This window comes from Rutidosis leptorrhynchoides, chromosome 5 (assembly GCF_046630445.1).
Source record: "Rutidosis leptorrhynchoides isolate AG116_Rl617_1_P2 chromosome 5, CSIRO_AGI_Rlap_v1, whole genome shotgun sequence".
In the NCBI taxonomy this organism is placed as follows: Eukaryota; Viridiplantae; Streptophyta; class Magnoliopsida; order Asterales; family Asteraceae; genus Rutidosis; species Rutidosis leptorrhynchoides.
The window spans coordinates 118666933-118684947 of NC_092337.1; positions in this window are offsets into that span (position 1 = coordinate 118666933).

An 18015-nucleotide genomic window follows, 5' to 3' on the forward strand; every position below is an offset into this window, starting at 1 on the left:
AAGCACTTACTGGTGAACCTATCCGAAACACCATTTTCTCACTCATTTCCAGAGTATCTCGTCACGATTATATATTATCTCAAATTTTAGATCTTATTCACCCGCTCGTCCGAACCACCGATCATCCCGGGGGTCTAGAAGAAGTCAACGAGCTTCGCGCTAGAGTGGTGGCTTTGGAGAACATGATGCAGAAGTTACAAGCATCACAAGTCCCACAAATTCCAACTGTACCACCGACAACAAACCAACAGTACCATTACCACCACCAACAATAACCGCATCGCAAACCTTAACTTCACAATCTGTACCTCGAGCATCAACGTCATACGCACTGTAGATACCAAGGTGTACCAACAACAATAACCGATGAAGTATTGATTCATAACTTCATTGGAGAAACATTCTGCGGTGATTATGTAATCTCTAAAGTCTTAGAGATTATCTATTCTAGTCTTAACTATAAATCAGATGAGTGGACATGAATGATAGAAGGAAGAGTAGAAATCTTGACAAGGATGGTGCGTGATTTATAAGCTAAACTTATTATACAAGCGCCACCGATAGTACCACCAGTATCACCGTCAGTATCACCAACACCAGCAACACCTGTAGCATCACAAGCTACATCAGCTCCATAACCATTAACGATATCGACACCACAATCATCAACAGATATATTGTATCAATGAGTTATGAAGTATTAACTCATTACTTCTGAAGAATTTATATGTATATTATATATATATATATATATATATATATATATATATATATATATATATATATATATATATATATATATATATGAGTTTTGAAACCACAATAGATCTTTTCGTACTAAGTTGTTACGTATGGATTTTAACTAGTAATTACTACTCGGTTAAATTCATATTACTAATATACTATAATCCTTCGATAACGACTTAACCATCGTTAGCTACACTCTCTGTTTCAACTCAATAAATTCCATAATAAACCAAGTGTATCATTCAAATACATACTTGATATTACAATTTCATTTTCGATATACTCGAAAATTTCTAGAAATCATCATTCGTGTCTTGCGAGGTTCACAAAAATTTCACGAGCACCAATATCATTCACCGAAGAAATATCAATAAAAATGAATAATGAAGTATTGATTCATAATTTCATTTACATTGAAGAGATAATCCGCAAAGATTACGTAATTTCTAAAAGTTTTAGAGATTATTCAATTCTATATCCAGCCAAGAATCAAATGAGTCAATATTGAAATGTCCCGTTCATAATGATTATAAACGTTTCATATTAATTGATTTCGTTGCGAGGTTTTGACCTCTATATGAGACGTTTTTCAAAGACTACATTTGATTTTTAAAACAACCATAACCTTTATTTTATCAATAAAGGTTTTAAATACATTACGACGATTATCAAATAATGATAATCTAAAATATAACGTTATCATACGACCATTACATAATGGTTTGCAATAATATTACACATCAACTTAAGTCTTCGAATGTAGTTTTTAAACAATATTATACAAGCATGCAGACTCCAATCTTGTCTTTATTTAGCATGCAACAGCGGAAGCTCTTAATAATCACCTGAGAATAAATATGCTTAAAACGTCAACAAAAATGTTGGGGAGTTATAGGTTTAACCTATATATTTATCAAATCGTAATAATAGACCACAAGATTTCATATTTTCATTTCTCATAAACAACATGCAATCTGCATAAAAATTATTCATATGATGAACACCTGGTAACCAACATTAACAAATGCATCTAGAATATCCCCAATATACAGGTACACTCATCTGTATATAAAATCGAAGTACTAAAGCATCCATAACATGGATGGGGTTCGTTAGGCCCATAGATCTATCTTCAGGATTCACGTCAATTTGGGGGTCTGTTCCCAAATTCTTAGGCTACCAAGCTGAAAGGGTGATATCCGGTTTAATGATTCAATCATAAAATATAGTTTCAAGTACTTGTGTCTATTTTGTAAAACATTTATAAAACTACATGTATTCTCATCCTAAAAATATTAGATTTTAAAAGTAGGACTATAACTCACTTTCATAGATTTTTCCTTCGTCGGAAATAAGACTTGGCCACGGGTCGATTCACGAACCTATAACAAATATATACATATATATCAAAGTATGATCGAAATATATTCACAATATGTTTTATTATGTTTTAACGATTTAAGTTTTTTTAAGTTAACAGTCCAACGTTTGTAGTCCACAGTTAGTTGTCCACAGTTAGTAGTACAGAAATAAATCAATATCAATTATCTCGAATCAATCCACGACCCAGTGTATACAAGTCTCAGACTCGATCACAAATTAAAGTATATATATTATTTTGGAATCAACCTCAACCCTGTATAGCTAACTCGAACATTACCGCATATAGAGTGTCTATGGTTGTTCCAAATAATATATATAGATGACGTCGATATGATATGTCAAAACATAGTATACGTGTCTATGGTCTATCAAGATTACATAATATATGTTAGAATACATGTATAATACAATATAAGTTAGTTAGGATATGGTTAGTATTGATTTTTGTCAATTCATCCCGTAGTCAAATTAATCATTTTTAACCAAATTTGTTTTACCCATAACTTCTTCGTTTTAAATTCGTTTTGAGTGAATCAACTTGCTATGGTTTCATATTGAACTGTATTTTATGAAACTAAACAGAAAAAGTATAGGTTTATAGTCAGAAATACAGGTTACAAGTCATTTTTGTAGAGGTAGTCATTTCAGTTGAAAAAACGATTTCTTGATGACCATTTTGAAAAACATATTTCCACTTTGAGTTTAACCATGATTTTTAAATATAGTTTCATGTTCATAAGAAAAATTATTTTCCCAGAAGAACAAGTTTTAAATCAAAATTTTTCATAGTTTTTAATTATCTAACCCAAAACAGCCCCCGGTTTTACTATGACGGCGTATGTCCGGTTTTACGGTGTTCTTCGTGTTTCCAGGTTTTAAATCATTAAGTTAGCATATCATATAGATATAGAACATGTGTTTAGTTGATTTTAAAAGTCAAGTTAGAAGGATTAACTTTGTTTGCGAACAAGTTCAGAATTAACTAAACTATGTTCTAGTTATTACAAGTTTAAATCTTCGAATAAGATAGTTATATATATATATATATGAATCGAATGATGTTATGAACATCATTACTACCTCAAGTTTAGTAGGTAAACCTACTGGAAATGATAAGAAATGATCTAACTTCAAAGGATCTTGGATGGCTTGAAAGTTCTTGAAGTAGAATCATGACACGAAAACAAGTTCAAGTAAGATTTTTACTCGAATTAAGATAGTTTATAGTTATAGAAATCGAATCAAAGTTTGAATATGAATTATACCTTGAATTAGAATGATAAATTACTGTAAATAACAGAAGTTTCTTGATCTTAGATGATTACTTGGAATGGATTAGAAAGCTTGGAAGTAGACTTGTAAACTTGAAAGTGTTCTTGAAGTTTACTTGAGTAGTTGTTTTGAAAGTTGATCTAAGTTAGGATTTATGAGCTAGATTGGGCTAGATTTTGTTGAATATGATGAAGAACACTTAGAACACCAAGATAAAACTTGAGATAGATAAGTTTGATGCATGAAAGTTGAAAAATGAAAGTGTTTTGGTTGGTGAAGAAAAACGTGAATATGCATGTGTGATATAGGCTCCATTAGTTTGTAATTTTGTGAGATATTTCATGTTAGTTGCTAAATGATGGTTCCCACATGTTTAGGTGACTCACAAGGGCTGCTAAGAGCTGATCATTGGAGTGTATATACCAATAGTAAATACATTTAGAAGCTGGGTATTGTACGAGTACGAATACGGGTGCATACGAGTAGAATTGTTGATGAGAATGAATGAGAATGTAATTGTAAGCATTTTTGTTAAGTAGAAGTACTTGATATGTGTCCTTAAGGCTTTCAAAAGTATATGAATACATATTAATGCACTACATGTATATACATTTTAACTGAGTCGTTAAGTCATCGTTAGTCGTTACATGTAAGTGTTGTTTTGAAACCTTTAAGTTAACGATCTCATTTAATGTTATTAACCCATTGTTTATTATATCTAATGAGATGTTAAATTATTACATTATCATGATATTATGATGTACGAATATATCTTAATATGATATATATACATTAAAATGTCGTTACGACGATAATCGTTACATATATGTCTTGTTTCGCAATTCTTAAGTTAGTAGTCTTGTTTTTACATATGTAGTTCATTGTTATCATACTTAATGATATATATAATTATCATTTTATAATGTTAAATATAGTGTAACAATATCTTAATATTATACATATGTATTTAGTAAGACGTTGTTATAACGATAATCGATATATATGTCGTTTCGAATTTCTTGACTTAGTAAACTCATTTTTATGTATATAACCCATTGTTAATATACCTAGTGAGATACTTACTTATCCTAATATCATGTTATATATATATATATATATATATATATATATATATATATATATATATATATATATATATATATATATATCATATAGTTTTTACAAGTTTTTAACGTTCGTGAATCACCGGTCAACTTGGGTGGTCAATTGTCTTCATGAAACCTATTTCAAATAATCAAGTCTTAACAAGTTTGATTGCTTAACATGTTGGAAACTTTTAATCATGTAATTATCAATTTCATTTAATAAATGTAAACATGAAAAAGTTCGGGTCACTACAGTACCTACCCGTTAAATAAATTTCGTCCCAAAATTTTAAGCAGTTGGAGGTGTTGACGTATCTTCTGGAAATAAGTGCGGGTATTTCTTAGTCATCTGATTTTCACATTCTCAGGTGAAATCGGGTCCTCTACGAGCATTTCATCGAACCTTAACAATTGGTATTTTATTTTGCTTAAGTCTTTTAACCTCACGATCCATTATTTCGACGGGTTCTTCGATGAATTGAAGTTTTTTATTGATTTGGATTTCGTCTAACTAAAAAGTGAGATCTTCTTTAGCAAAATATTTCTTCAGATTCGAGACATAAACAGTATTATGTACGCCAGCGAGTTGTTGAGGTAATTCAAGTCGGTAAGCTACTGGTCCGACACGATCTATAATTTTGAATGGCCCAATATACCTTGGATTTAGTTTCCCCCATTTACCAAATCAAACAACGCCTTTCCAAGGTGAAACCTTAAGCATTACCATCTCTCCAATTTCAAATTCTATATCTTTTCTTTTAAAGTCCGTGTAACTCTTTTGTCGACTTTGGGCGGCTTTCAATCGTTGTTGAATTTGAATGATTTTCTCGGTAGTTTCTTGGATTATATCTGGACCCATAATTTGTCTATCCCCAACTTCACTCCAAAAAATCGGAGACCTGCACTTTCTACCATAAAGTGCCTCAAACGGTGCCATCTCAATACTCGAGTTGTAACTGTTGTTGTAGGAAAACTCTGCTAACGGTAGATGTCGCTCCCAAATTTTTCCAAAATCAATAACACATGCTCGTAGCATATCTTCAAGTGTTTGTATTGCCCTTTCACTCTGCCCATCAGTTTGTGGGTGATAGGCAGTACTCATGTCTAGACGAGTTCTCAATACTTGTTGTAACGTTTGCCAAAATCTTGAAACAAATCTACCATCCCTATCAGAGATAATAGAGACTGGTACTCCATGTCTGGAGACTACTTCTTTCAAGTATAGTCGTGCCAACTTCTCCATTTTATCATCTTCTCTCATTGGCAGAAAGTGCGCTGATTTGGTGAGACGATCGACTATTACCCAAATAGTGTCATAACCACTTGCAGTCCTTGGTAATTTAGTAATGAAATCCATGGTAATGTTTTCCAATTTCCATTCCGGGATTTCATGTTGTTGAAGTAGACCTGATGGTTTCTGATGTTCAGCTTTGACCTTGGAACACGTCAAACATTCTCCTACGTATTTAGCAATATCGGCTTTCATACCCGGCCACCAAAAGTGTTTCTTGAGATCTTTGTACATCTTTCCCGCTCCAGGAAGTATTGAGTATCTGGTTTTATGTGCTTCCTTAAGTACCATTTCTCTCACATCTCCAAACTTTGGTACCCAAATTCTTTCAGCCCTATACCGGGTTCCGTCTTCCCTAATATTAGGATGTTTCTCCGAACCTTTGGGTATTTCATCCTTCAAATTTCCCTCTTTTAAAACTCCCTGTTGCGCCTCTTTTATTTGAGTAGTAAGGTTAGTACGAATAATTATATTCATAGCTTTTACCCGTATAGGTTCTCTGTCCTTTCTACTTAAAGCGTCGGCTACCACATTCGCCTTCCCCGGGTGGTAACGAATTTCAAATTCGTAATCATTCAACAACTCAATCCACCTACGCTACCTCATGTTCAGTTGTTTATGATTAAATATATGTTGGAGACTTTTGTGGTCAGTATATATAATACTTTTGATGCCATATAAATAGTGTCTCCAAGTCTTTAATGCAAAAACAACAACACCCAATTCCAAATCGTGAGTCGTATAATTTTGTTCGTGAATCTTCAATTGTCTGGACGCATAAGCAATTACCTTCGTTCGTTGCATTAATACACAACCGAGACCTTGCTTTGAAGCATCACAATAAATCACAAAATCATCATTCCCTTCAGGCAATGATAATATAGGTGCCGTAGTTAACTTTTTCTTCAACAATTCAAATGCTTTCTCTTGCTCATCATTCCATTCAAATTTCTTCCCTTTATGCGTTAATGCAGTCAAGGGTTTTACTATTTTGGAAAAATCTTGGATGAATCTTCTGTAGTAACCAGCCAATCCTAAAAATTGGTGTATATGCTTCGGAGTTTTCGGGATTTCCCACTTTTCAACGGTTTCAATATTTACCGGATCTACCTGAATACCTTCTTTGTTTACTATGTGACCGAGGAATTGAACTTCTTTCAACCAAAATGCACACTTTGAAAACTTAGCATACAATTTTTTCTTTCCTCAAAAACTCTAGCACTTTTCTCAAATGCTCTTGATCATTCTTTGAGTAAATAAGTATGTCATCGATGAAAACAATAACAAACTTGTCAAGGTATGGTCCACACACTCGGTTCATGAGGTCCATGAACACAGCTAGTGCATTAGTCAAACCAAAAGGCATAACCATAAACTCGTAATGACCGTAACGCGTCCTAAAATCAGTCTTCGGAATATCATCCTCCTTCACCCGCATTTGATGATACCCAGAACGTAAATCAATCTTCCAATAAACTGACGAACCTTGGAGTTGATCAAACAAGTCATCGATTCTTGGCAGTAGATAACGGTTCTTGATGGTAAGTTTGTTAAACTCTCGGTAGTCGATACACAACCTGAATGTACCATCCTTCTTTTTGACAAACAAAACAGGAGCTCCCCACGGTGATGTGCTTGGTCGTATGAAACCTCGCTCTAAAATTTCTTGTAATTGACTTTTGAGTTCCTTCATTTCACTGGGTGCGAGTCTGTATGGAGCACGAGCTATTGGTGCAGCTCCTGGTACAAGATCTATTTGAAATTCAACAGATCGGTGTGGAGGTAGTCCCGGTAATTCTTTCAGAAATACATCGGGAAATTGTTTTGTGATGGGAACATCATTGATGTTCTTTTCTTCAGTTTAAACTTCTCGACGTGTGCTAGAACAGCATAGAAACCTTTTCTTACTAGTTTTTGCGCCTTCAAATTACTAATAAGATTTAGCTTCGCGTTGCTCTTTTCTCCGTACACCATTAAGGGTTTTCCTTTTTCTCGTACAATGCGAATTGCATTTTTGTAACAGACGATCTCTGCTTTCACCTCTTTCAACCAGTCCATGCCGATTATCACATCAAAACTCTCTAACTCTACTGGTATCAAATCAATCTTAAACGTTTCATTAACCAGTTTAATTTCTCGATTCTGACATATTTTATCTGCTGTAATTAATTTACCGTTTGCTAATTCGAGTAAAAACTTATTCTCCAATGGCGTTAATGGGCAACTTAATTTAGCACAAAAATCTCTACTCATATAGCTTCTATCCGCACGCGAATCAAATAAAACATAAGCAGGTTTATCGTCAATAAGAAACGTACCCGTAACAAGCTCCGGGTCTTCCTGCGCTTCAACCGCATTAATGTTGAAGACTCTTCCACGGTTTTGGCCATTATTATTTACTTCGTCCGGGCATGCAGTTTTGTAATGGCCCATCTTTCCGCACCGTAAACAAGTAATGGCGGCATTAAATGTTTCGACATTATTTGTTCCTTTACTCCTGTTAATCTTCGGTCCATAGATTCCACACTTTGCAGCACTGTGACCAGTTCTTTTGCATTTTGTGCATAACTCCCTACAGTAATTATCCTGATGGTATTTCTCACACCTTAAGCACCTGGTTTTCTGCCTCATGTTGTCATTATTGTTATTGTTGGGACGATTGTTGTTGTTGTTAGGACGGTTATTGTTGTTGTTGGGATGGTTGTTGTTGCGATTGATGTTGCGGTTGTTGGGATAGTTGTTGAGATTGTGGTTGTAATTGTTGTTGTTGTATTGGTGACCCTTGTCATTGTTTTCCTCCCACTTTCTCTTGACTTGTTTTGTGTTGGCTTCTTCGGCTGCCTGTTCTTTAATCCTTCCCTCAATCTGATTTATGAGTTTGTGAGCCATTCGACTTGCCTTTTGTATAGTGGCGGGCTCGTGTGAACTCACATCTTCTTGAATCCTTTCCGGTAACCTTTTACAAATGCGTCGATTTTCTCTTCTTCATCTTCGAACGCTCCTGGACACAATAGGCACAACTCTTTGAATTGTCATTCGTATGTGGTAATGTCAAAACCTTGTGTTCGTAATCCTCTAAGCTCTACCTTGAGCTTATTGATCTCGTTTCTGAGACGGTACTGTTCGTTCATCAAGTGCTTGAATGCCGACCACGGTAATGCGTAAGCAGCATCTTATCCCACCTGCTCGAGATAGGTGTTCCACCATGTTAACGCAGTACCTGTGAAGGTATGCGTAGCTTACTTTACTTTGTCTTCTTCAGTACATTTACTTATGGCAAACACCGATTCAACCTTTTCAGTCCACCGTTTTAATCCGATTGGACCCTCGGTTCCATCGAATTCCAAAGGTTTACAGGCAGTGAATTCTTTGTAGGAGCATCCTACACGATTTCTTATGGAATTAGTTCCACTGCTAGAACCAGAGTTATTGTTGTTATTTTGCATTGCGGCCTGTACTGCGGCTATGTTCGCATCAAGTAAAACACGGAAGTCTTCCTCGCTCATGTTCAAGTTCTGACGAGTAGTCGGAGCCATTTCCTTCAAAAATAGCCAAAGGAATTAAGTTAATCATATAGAATATTAAGAGTAGTCAATAGTATTTCGTAGCATAATATGAACTTATTTATAAAAGCTTTTTCTTCATATTAGCGTTTTATAATTTTCCATTCTGGTAGTACCTACCCGTTAAGTTCATACTTAGTAGCTAATATACAATTCAACTACTACAATTCTATATGAAAAACTGATTCCAATAATATTTCGCGTTCAAACTTTTATACAAAATTTTACAAACTTACAATACCGCTATTTTACATACAGCATAAAATATAGCACACAATAATTTTGATACAAGGCAATTGTGAAGACAATTCTAGTTAATATGCAAGTCGTTCAGCAAAATCAATAAAGACACGTAATTCATAATTCCAGAAATAAGTCATGCATTCGGGTTTTACTAGTATTATTTCCCATCCTTGGTCTTGTGGAAAATAACTGTTGTGGTCGTTGGCAAGATATCATGTTGTAACGTCGTCAAAAGGACGAGGGTTACATAATGCCCAACAGCCCCGTAACAATCTAAAAACCTTATTTCTCACCCCAACTACTGAATCCGTCACTTGTGGAAATGTTTTATTTAACAGTTTCAATCCGATGTTCTTTTTCTCAATTTGGTGAGAAGCGAACATCACTAACCTGTAAACATAACATGCTTCTTTATGTTTTATGTTTGAAGCTCTTTCTAAAGAACGAAGTCCTATGTTGGGATATGTGGAGTCAAAATAGGTTCTCAACCCGTAGCGTAAAATTGCATCTGGGTTTCCCGCATTTAATGCCTTAAAGAAAACACGGCGTAACTTAAAGTCTCCCCAATGTGATATACCTCATCTTTCAAAAGAAAGCCTTTTATAAACTAAGGCATGCTTGGAACGTCTTTCAAATGTTCGACAAACTAATTTCTCCGTAAATAATTGTGCCGATGAATTCTGACTGACTCTAGACAAGATTTCATCAATCATATCCCCTGGTAGGTCTTCTAAAATTTTTGGTTGTCTATCATTAACGTCCATTGTGTGTTTTATACTGTAAAATAGACAAGGATTAGATTTGTAAAAGATAGTTAACAAACAATACAAGCAATTTTTACATATATCATCAAAGTACAAGCACACTACAATACGTATATTACATAACATGATTACTCCTCTTCATTCCGACTCACTTGTTTCTTCCTCTTCGGACTTGGTTCGTTTCGCTAATTTCCTAGGGATATATGATGTTCCTCTAATACGAGCCGTTGTTTTCACAAATGGTTTAGAAAAATCTGGTGGCTTAGATGTCCCCGGGTTATTGTTAAAACTTAAGAAATACGGGTGTTGACGGTATTTCCCATCGGGGTATTTCATGTTAACATAAAGTTCATCGGGGTTGGAAATAGATTTCTCTATTTTGATACCTTTTCCCTTATTGTTTTCTTTTGTTTTTTCAAATTGGGTCGGGGTAATTTCTGTAACATCCTCGGAATCCTCATCAGGATCCGATTCATCAGAAAATTGATAATTTTCCCAATATTTTGCTTCCTCGGCGGAAACACCATTGACCATTTTTAACTTTGTTCAATTGGTTGAGGATTTTCTTTTATTTATCTGTTTTTCTGTGGTTTCTAATATTTCTTCCTCCGGAACCTCTTCTTTCGGTTCCTCTTCTTCCGGTTCCTCTTCTTCCGGTTCCTCATCGGGAATTTGTGAATCTTCCCAAAATATATTCGACTCTTCATTATTATTAGGTGAGTCGATGAGATTTGTACTAGAGGTAGACATCTATCACACAATATCAAACACGTTAAGAGATTAATATATCACATAATATTTACATGTTTACAATATATAGTTTCCAACAAAAAGTGTTAAGCAATCGTTTTTCAAGTAAACACGGTCGAAGTCCAGACTCACTAATGCATCCTAACAAACTCGGTTAGACACACTAATGCAAATTTCTGGTTCTCTAAGACCAACGCTCGGATACCAACTGAAATGTCCCGTTCATAATGATTATAAACGTTTCATATTAATTGATTTTGTTGCGAGGTTTTGACCTCTATTGAGACATTTTTCAAAGACTGCATTCGATTTTTAAAACAACCATAACCTTTGTTTTATCAATAAAGGTTTTAAAAACATTACGACGATTATCAAATAATGATAATCTAAAATATAGCGTTATCACACGACCATTACATAATGGTTTACAATAATATTACACATCAACTTAAGTCTTCGAATGCAGTTTTTAAACAATATTATACAAGCATGCAGACTCCAATCTTGTCCTTATTTTAGTATGCAACATCGGAAGCTCTTAATAATCACCTGAGAATAAACATGCTTAAAACGTCAACAAAAATGTTGGTGAGTTATAGGTTTAACCTATATATTTATCAAATCGTAATAATAGACCACAAGATTTCATATTTTCATTTCTCATAAACAACATGCAATCTGCATAAAAATTATTCATATGATGAACACCTGGTAACCGACATTAACAAATGCAACTAGCCAAAAGAATTGAGTTAATCATATAGAATTGAGTTAAGAGCTTCCGCCGGTGCCATTTCCTTCAAAAAATAGCCAAAAGAATTGAGTTAATCATATAGAATTTAAGAGTAGTCAATAGTATCTCGTAGCATTATATGAACTTACTTATAAAAGCTTTTTCTTCATATTAGCGTTTTATAAGTTTAAATTCGGGTACTACCTACCCGTTAAGTTCATACTTAGTAGCTAATATACAATTCAACTACTACAATTCCATATGAAAAACTGATTTTAATAATATATCACATACAAATATTCTTCAAACTTACAACTTCGCTATATTACATATAACATGAAATATAGTACACTTTGATACATAACAGTTTTGTAGATAAAAGTAGTTAATACGCAAGTTGTTCAGCAAAGGAAATAAAGACACGTAATTCATAAGTCCAGAAACAAGTCATGCATTCAGGTTTGACTAAGACGACTTCCCATCCTTGGTCTTGTGGAAAGTAACCTTTATGACCATTGGCTAGGCAGCATGTTGTAATGTCGTCAAAAGGACGAGGGTTTCGTAATGTCCAATAGTCCTGTAATAATCTAAAAACCTTATTTCTCACCCCAGCTACTGAATCTGTCACTTGTGGAAAGGTTTTATTTAAAAGTTGTAACCCGATATTCTTTTTCTCACTTTGGTAAGAAGCGAACATCACTAACCCGTAAGTATAACATGCTTCTTTATGTTGCATGTTAGAAGCTCTTTCTAACTCACGAAATCCTATATTGGGATATGTTGAGTCAAAATAGGTTCTTAACCCGTAGCGTAAAATTGCATTTGGGTTCCCCGCATTTAACGCTTTAAAGAAAACACAGCGTAACTTACGGTCTCCCCAATGTGATATACCCCACCTATCAAAGGAAAGCCTTTTATAAACTAAGACATTTCTGGAAAGTCTTTCAAATGTTTGACAAGTTAATTTCGCCGTAACTAAATGTGCTGATAAATTCTGACCGACTCTAGACAAGATTTCCTCAATCATATCCTCTGGTAGGTCTTCTAAAATATTCGGTTGTCTACCCTTAACGTCCATTTTGTTTTTATACTATAAAATAGACAAGGATTAGATTCATAAAAGATAATTAACAAACAATACAAGCAATTTTTACATAGAACATAAAAGTACAAGCACACTACAATACATATAATACACAACATGATTACAACCCTCTAATTTGAATCACTAGTTTCTTCTTCTTCGGACTTGGTTCGTTTTCCTAATTTTCTAGGAATATATGGTGTTCCTCTAATACGAGCCGTCATTTTCCACAATGGTTTAGAAAAACCTGGTGGTTTAGAGGTTCCCGGGTCATTGTTACATTTTAGGAAATACAGATGTTGCCGATACATATAAAGTTCATCGGGGTTGGAATCGGGTTTCTCTATTTTTATACCTTTTCCCTTATTATTTTCTTTCGCTTTATTAAATTGGGTCCAGGTAATTTCTATAACATCATCGAAGTCCTCATCGGGATCTGATTCATCAGAAAATTGGTAATCTTCCCAATATTTTGCTTCCTCGGCGGAAACACCATTGACCATTATTAACTTTGGTCCATTGGTTGAGGATTTTCTTTTATTTAATCGAATTACTGTAGGTATCGATATTTCTTCCTCCGGAACCTCTTCTTCTTTCGGTTCCTCCTCTTCCGGTTCCTCCTCTTCCGGTTCTTCTTCTTCCGGTTCCTCCTCTTCCGGTTCCTCCTCTTTCGGTTCTTCTTCTTCCGGTTCCTCCTCTTCCGATTCCTCCTCTTCCGGTTATTCTTCGGGAATTTGTGAATCTTCCCAAAATATATTCGACTCTTCATTATTATTAGGTGAATCGATGAGATTTGTACTAGTGGTAGACATCCATCACACAATATCAAACACATTAAGAGGTTAATATATCACATAATATTTACATGTTAATAATATATAGTTTCCAACAAAAGTGTTAAGCAATATTTTTTAAAGAAAACACGGTCGAAGTCCAGACTCACTAATGTATCCTAACAAACTCGATAAGACACACTAATGCAAATTTCTGGTTCTCTAAGACCAACGCTCGGATACCAACTGAAATGTCCCGTTCATATTGATTATAAACATTCCATATTAATTGATTTCGTCGCGAGGTTTTGACCTCTATATGAGACGTTTTTCAAAGACTGCATTCATTTTTAAAACAAACATAACCTTTATTTTATCGATAAAGGTTTAAAAAGCATTACGTAGATTATCAAATAATGATAATCTAAAATATACTGTTTACACACGACCATTACATAATGGTTTACAATAAGAATATATTACATCAAAAATAAGTTTCTTGAATGCAGTTTTTACACAATATCATACAAGCATGGACTTCAAATCTTGTCCTTATTTTAGTATGCAACAGCAGAAGCTCTTAATAATCACCTGAGAATAAACATGCTTAAAACATCAACAAAAATGTTGGTGAGTTATAGGTTTAATCTATATATTATTAAATCATAATAATAGGCCACAAGATTTCATATTTCAATACATCCCATACATAGAGATAAAAATCATTCATATGGTGAACACCTGGTAACCGACATTAACAAGATACATATAGAATATCCCCATCATTCTGGGACACCCATCGGACATGATAATTTCAAAGTACTAAAGCATTCCAAATTCCAGAATGGGGCTTGTTGGGCCCGATAGATCTATCTTTAGGATTTGCATCAATTTGGGGGTCTGTTCCCAAATTCTTAGGCTACCAAGCTAAAAAGGGGCATATTCGGCTTCGATCATTCACCCATATAATTTAGTTTCATTTACTTGTGTCTATTTTGTAAAACATTTATAAAGTTGCATGTATTCTCATCCCAAAATATAAGATTTTAAAAGTGGGACTATAACTCACTTTCACAGATTTTTACTTCGTCGGGAAGTAAGACTTGGCCACTGGTCGATTCACGAACCTATAAGAAATATGTACATATAAATCAAAGTATGTTCAAAATATATTTACAACATTTTTTAATACGTTTTAATGATTTAAGCTTATTAAGTCAGCTGTCCTCGTTAATAATCCTACAACTAGTTGTCCATAGTTAGATGTACAGAAATAAATCGATATATATTATCTTGGATCAATTCATGACCCAGTGTATACACGTCTCAGGTTAGATCATAACTCAAAGCAATATATTTTGGGAATCAACCTCAACCCTGTATAGCTAACTCCAACATTACTGCATATAGAGTGTCTATGGTTGTTCCAAATAATATATATACATGGGTCGATATGATATGTCAAAACATTTGCATACGTGTGCATGGTATCCCAAGATTACATAATATATTAGAATACATGTATAATACAATATAAGTTAGCTAGGATATGATTTGTATAGAATTGTTATAATATTTCCCGTAGCTACAACAATAAAAAAAATAATATCCAATCTTGTTTTACCCATAACTTCTTCGTTTTAAATCCGTTTTGAGTGAATCAAATTGCTATGGTTTCATATTGAACTCTATTTTATGAATCTAAACAGAAAAAGTATATGTTTATAGTCAGAAATATAAGTTATAAGTCGTTTTTGTAAGAGGTAGTCATTTCAGTCGAAAGAAAGACGTCTTGATGACCATTTTGAAAAACATACTTCCACTTTGAGTTTAACCATGATTTTTGGATATAGTTTCATGTTCATAAGAAAAATCATTTTCTCAGAATAACAACTTTTAAATCAAAGTTTATCATAGTTTTTAATTATCAAACCCAAAACAGCCCGCGGTGTTACTACGACGGCGTATGTCCGATTTTACGGTGTTTTTCGTGTTTCTGGGTTTTAAATCATTAAGTTAGCATATCATATAGATATAGAACATGTGTTTATTTGATTTTAAAAGTCAAGTTAGAAGGATTAACTTTATTTGTGAACAAATTTAGAATTAACTAAACTAGTTTTATATGTATGAATCGAATGATGTTATGAACATCATTACTACCTCAAGTTTAGTAGGTAAACCTACTGGAAGTGACAAGAAATGATCTAGCTTCAAAGGATCTTGGATGGCTTGAAAGTTCTTGAAGTAGAATCATGACACGAAAACAAGTTCAAGTAAGATTATCACTCGAATTAAGATAGTTATAGTTATAGGAATTGAATCAAAGTTTGTATATGAGTATTACCTTGATTTAGAATGATATCTTACTGTAAACAACAAGGATTTCTTGAGGTTAGATGATCACTTTACAAGATTGGAAGTGAGCTAGTAAACTTGAAAGTATTCTTGATTTTATGAAACTAGAACTTGTAGAATTTATGAAGAACACTTAGAACTTGAAGATGAAACTTGAGAGAGATCAATTAGATGAAGAAAATTGGAGAATGTAAGTGTTTGTAGGTGTTTTTGGTCATTATATGGATTAGATATAAAGGATATGTAAATTTGTTTTCATGTAAATAAGTCATGAATGATTACTAATATTTTTGTAATTTTATGAGATATTTCATGCTAGTTGCCAAATGATGTTTCTCACATGTGTTAGGTGACTCACATGGGCTGCTAAGAGCTGATCATTGGAGTGTATATACCAATAGTACATACATCTAAAAGCTGTGTATTGTATGAGTACGAATACGGGTGCATACGAGTAGAATTGTTGATGAAACTGAACGAGGATGTAATTGTAAGCATTTTTGTTAAGTAGAAGTATTTTGATAAGTGTCTTGAAGTCTTTCAAAAGTTTATGAATACATATTAAAACACTACATGTATATACATTTTAACTGAGTCGTTAAGTCATCGTTAGTCGTTACATGTAAATGTTGTTTTGAAACCTTTAGGTTAACGATCTTGTTAAATGTTGTTAACCCATTGTTTATTATATCAAATGAGATGTTAAATTATTACATTATCATGATATCATGATGTATTAATATATCTTAATATGATATATATACATTAAATGTTGTTACAACGATAATCGTTACATATATGTCTCGTTTCGAAATCATTAAATTAGTAGTCTTGTTTTTACATATGTATTTAATTGTTAATATACTTAATGAGATAATTACTTAACATAATATCATGTTAACTATATATATAATCATATATATGTCATCATATAGTTTTTACAAGTTTTAACGTTCGTGAATCACCGGTCAACTTGGGTGGTCAATTGTCTATATAAAACCTATTTCAATTAATCAAGTCTTAACAAGTTTGATTGATTAACATGTTGGAAATACTTAATCATGTAAATAACAATTTTATTTAATATATATAAACATGGAAAAGTTCGGGTCACTACAGTTAGGCCTATAGATCTATCTTCAGGATTCGCGTCAATTTGGGGGTCTGTTCCCAAATTCTTAGGCTACCAAGCTGAAAGGGTGATATCCGGTATAATGATTCAATCATAGAATATAGTTTCAAGTACTTGTGTCTATTTTGTAAAACATTTATAAAACTGCATGTATTCTCATCCCAAAAATATTAAATTTTAAAAGTGGGACTATAACTCACTTTCACAGATTTTTCCTTCGTCGGAAATAAGACTTGGCCTCGGGTCGATTCACGAACCTATAACAAATATATACATATATATCAAAGTATGATCGAAACATATTCACAATATGTTTTATTATGTTTTAACGATTTAAGTTTTGTTAAGTTAGCAGTCCAACGTTCGTAGTCCACAGTTAGTTGTCCACAGTTAGTAGTACAGAAATAAATTAATATCAATTATCTCGGATCAATCCACGACCCAGTGTATACAAGTCTCAGACTCGATCACAACTCAAAGTATATATATTATTTTGGAATCAAGCTCAACCCTGTATAGCTAACTCGAACATTACCGCATATAGAGTGTCTATGGTTGTTCCAAATAATATATATAGATGACGTCGATATGATATGTCAAAACATAGTATATGTGTCTATGGTCTATCAAGATTACATAATATATGTTAGAATACATGTATAATACAATATAAGTTAGTTAGGATATGGTTAGTATAGATTTTTGTCAATTCATCCCGTAGTCAAATTAACCATTTTAACCAAATTTGTTTTACCCATAACTTCTTCGTTTTAAATCCGTTTTGAGTGAATCAACTTGATATGGTTTCATATTGAA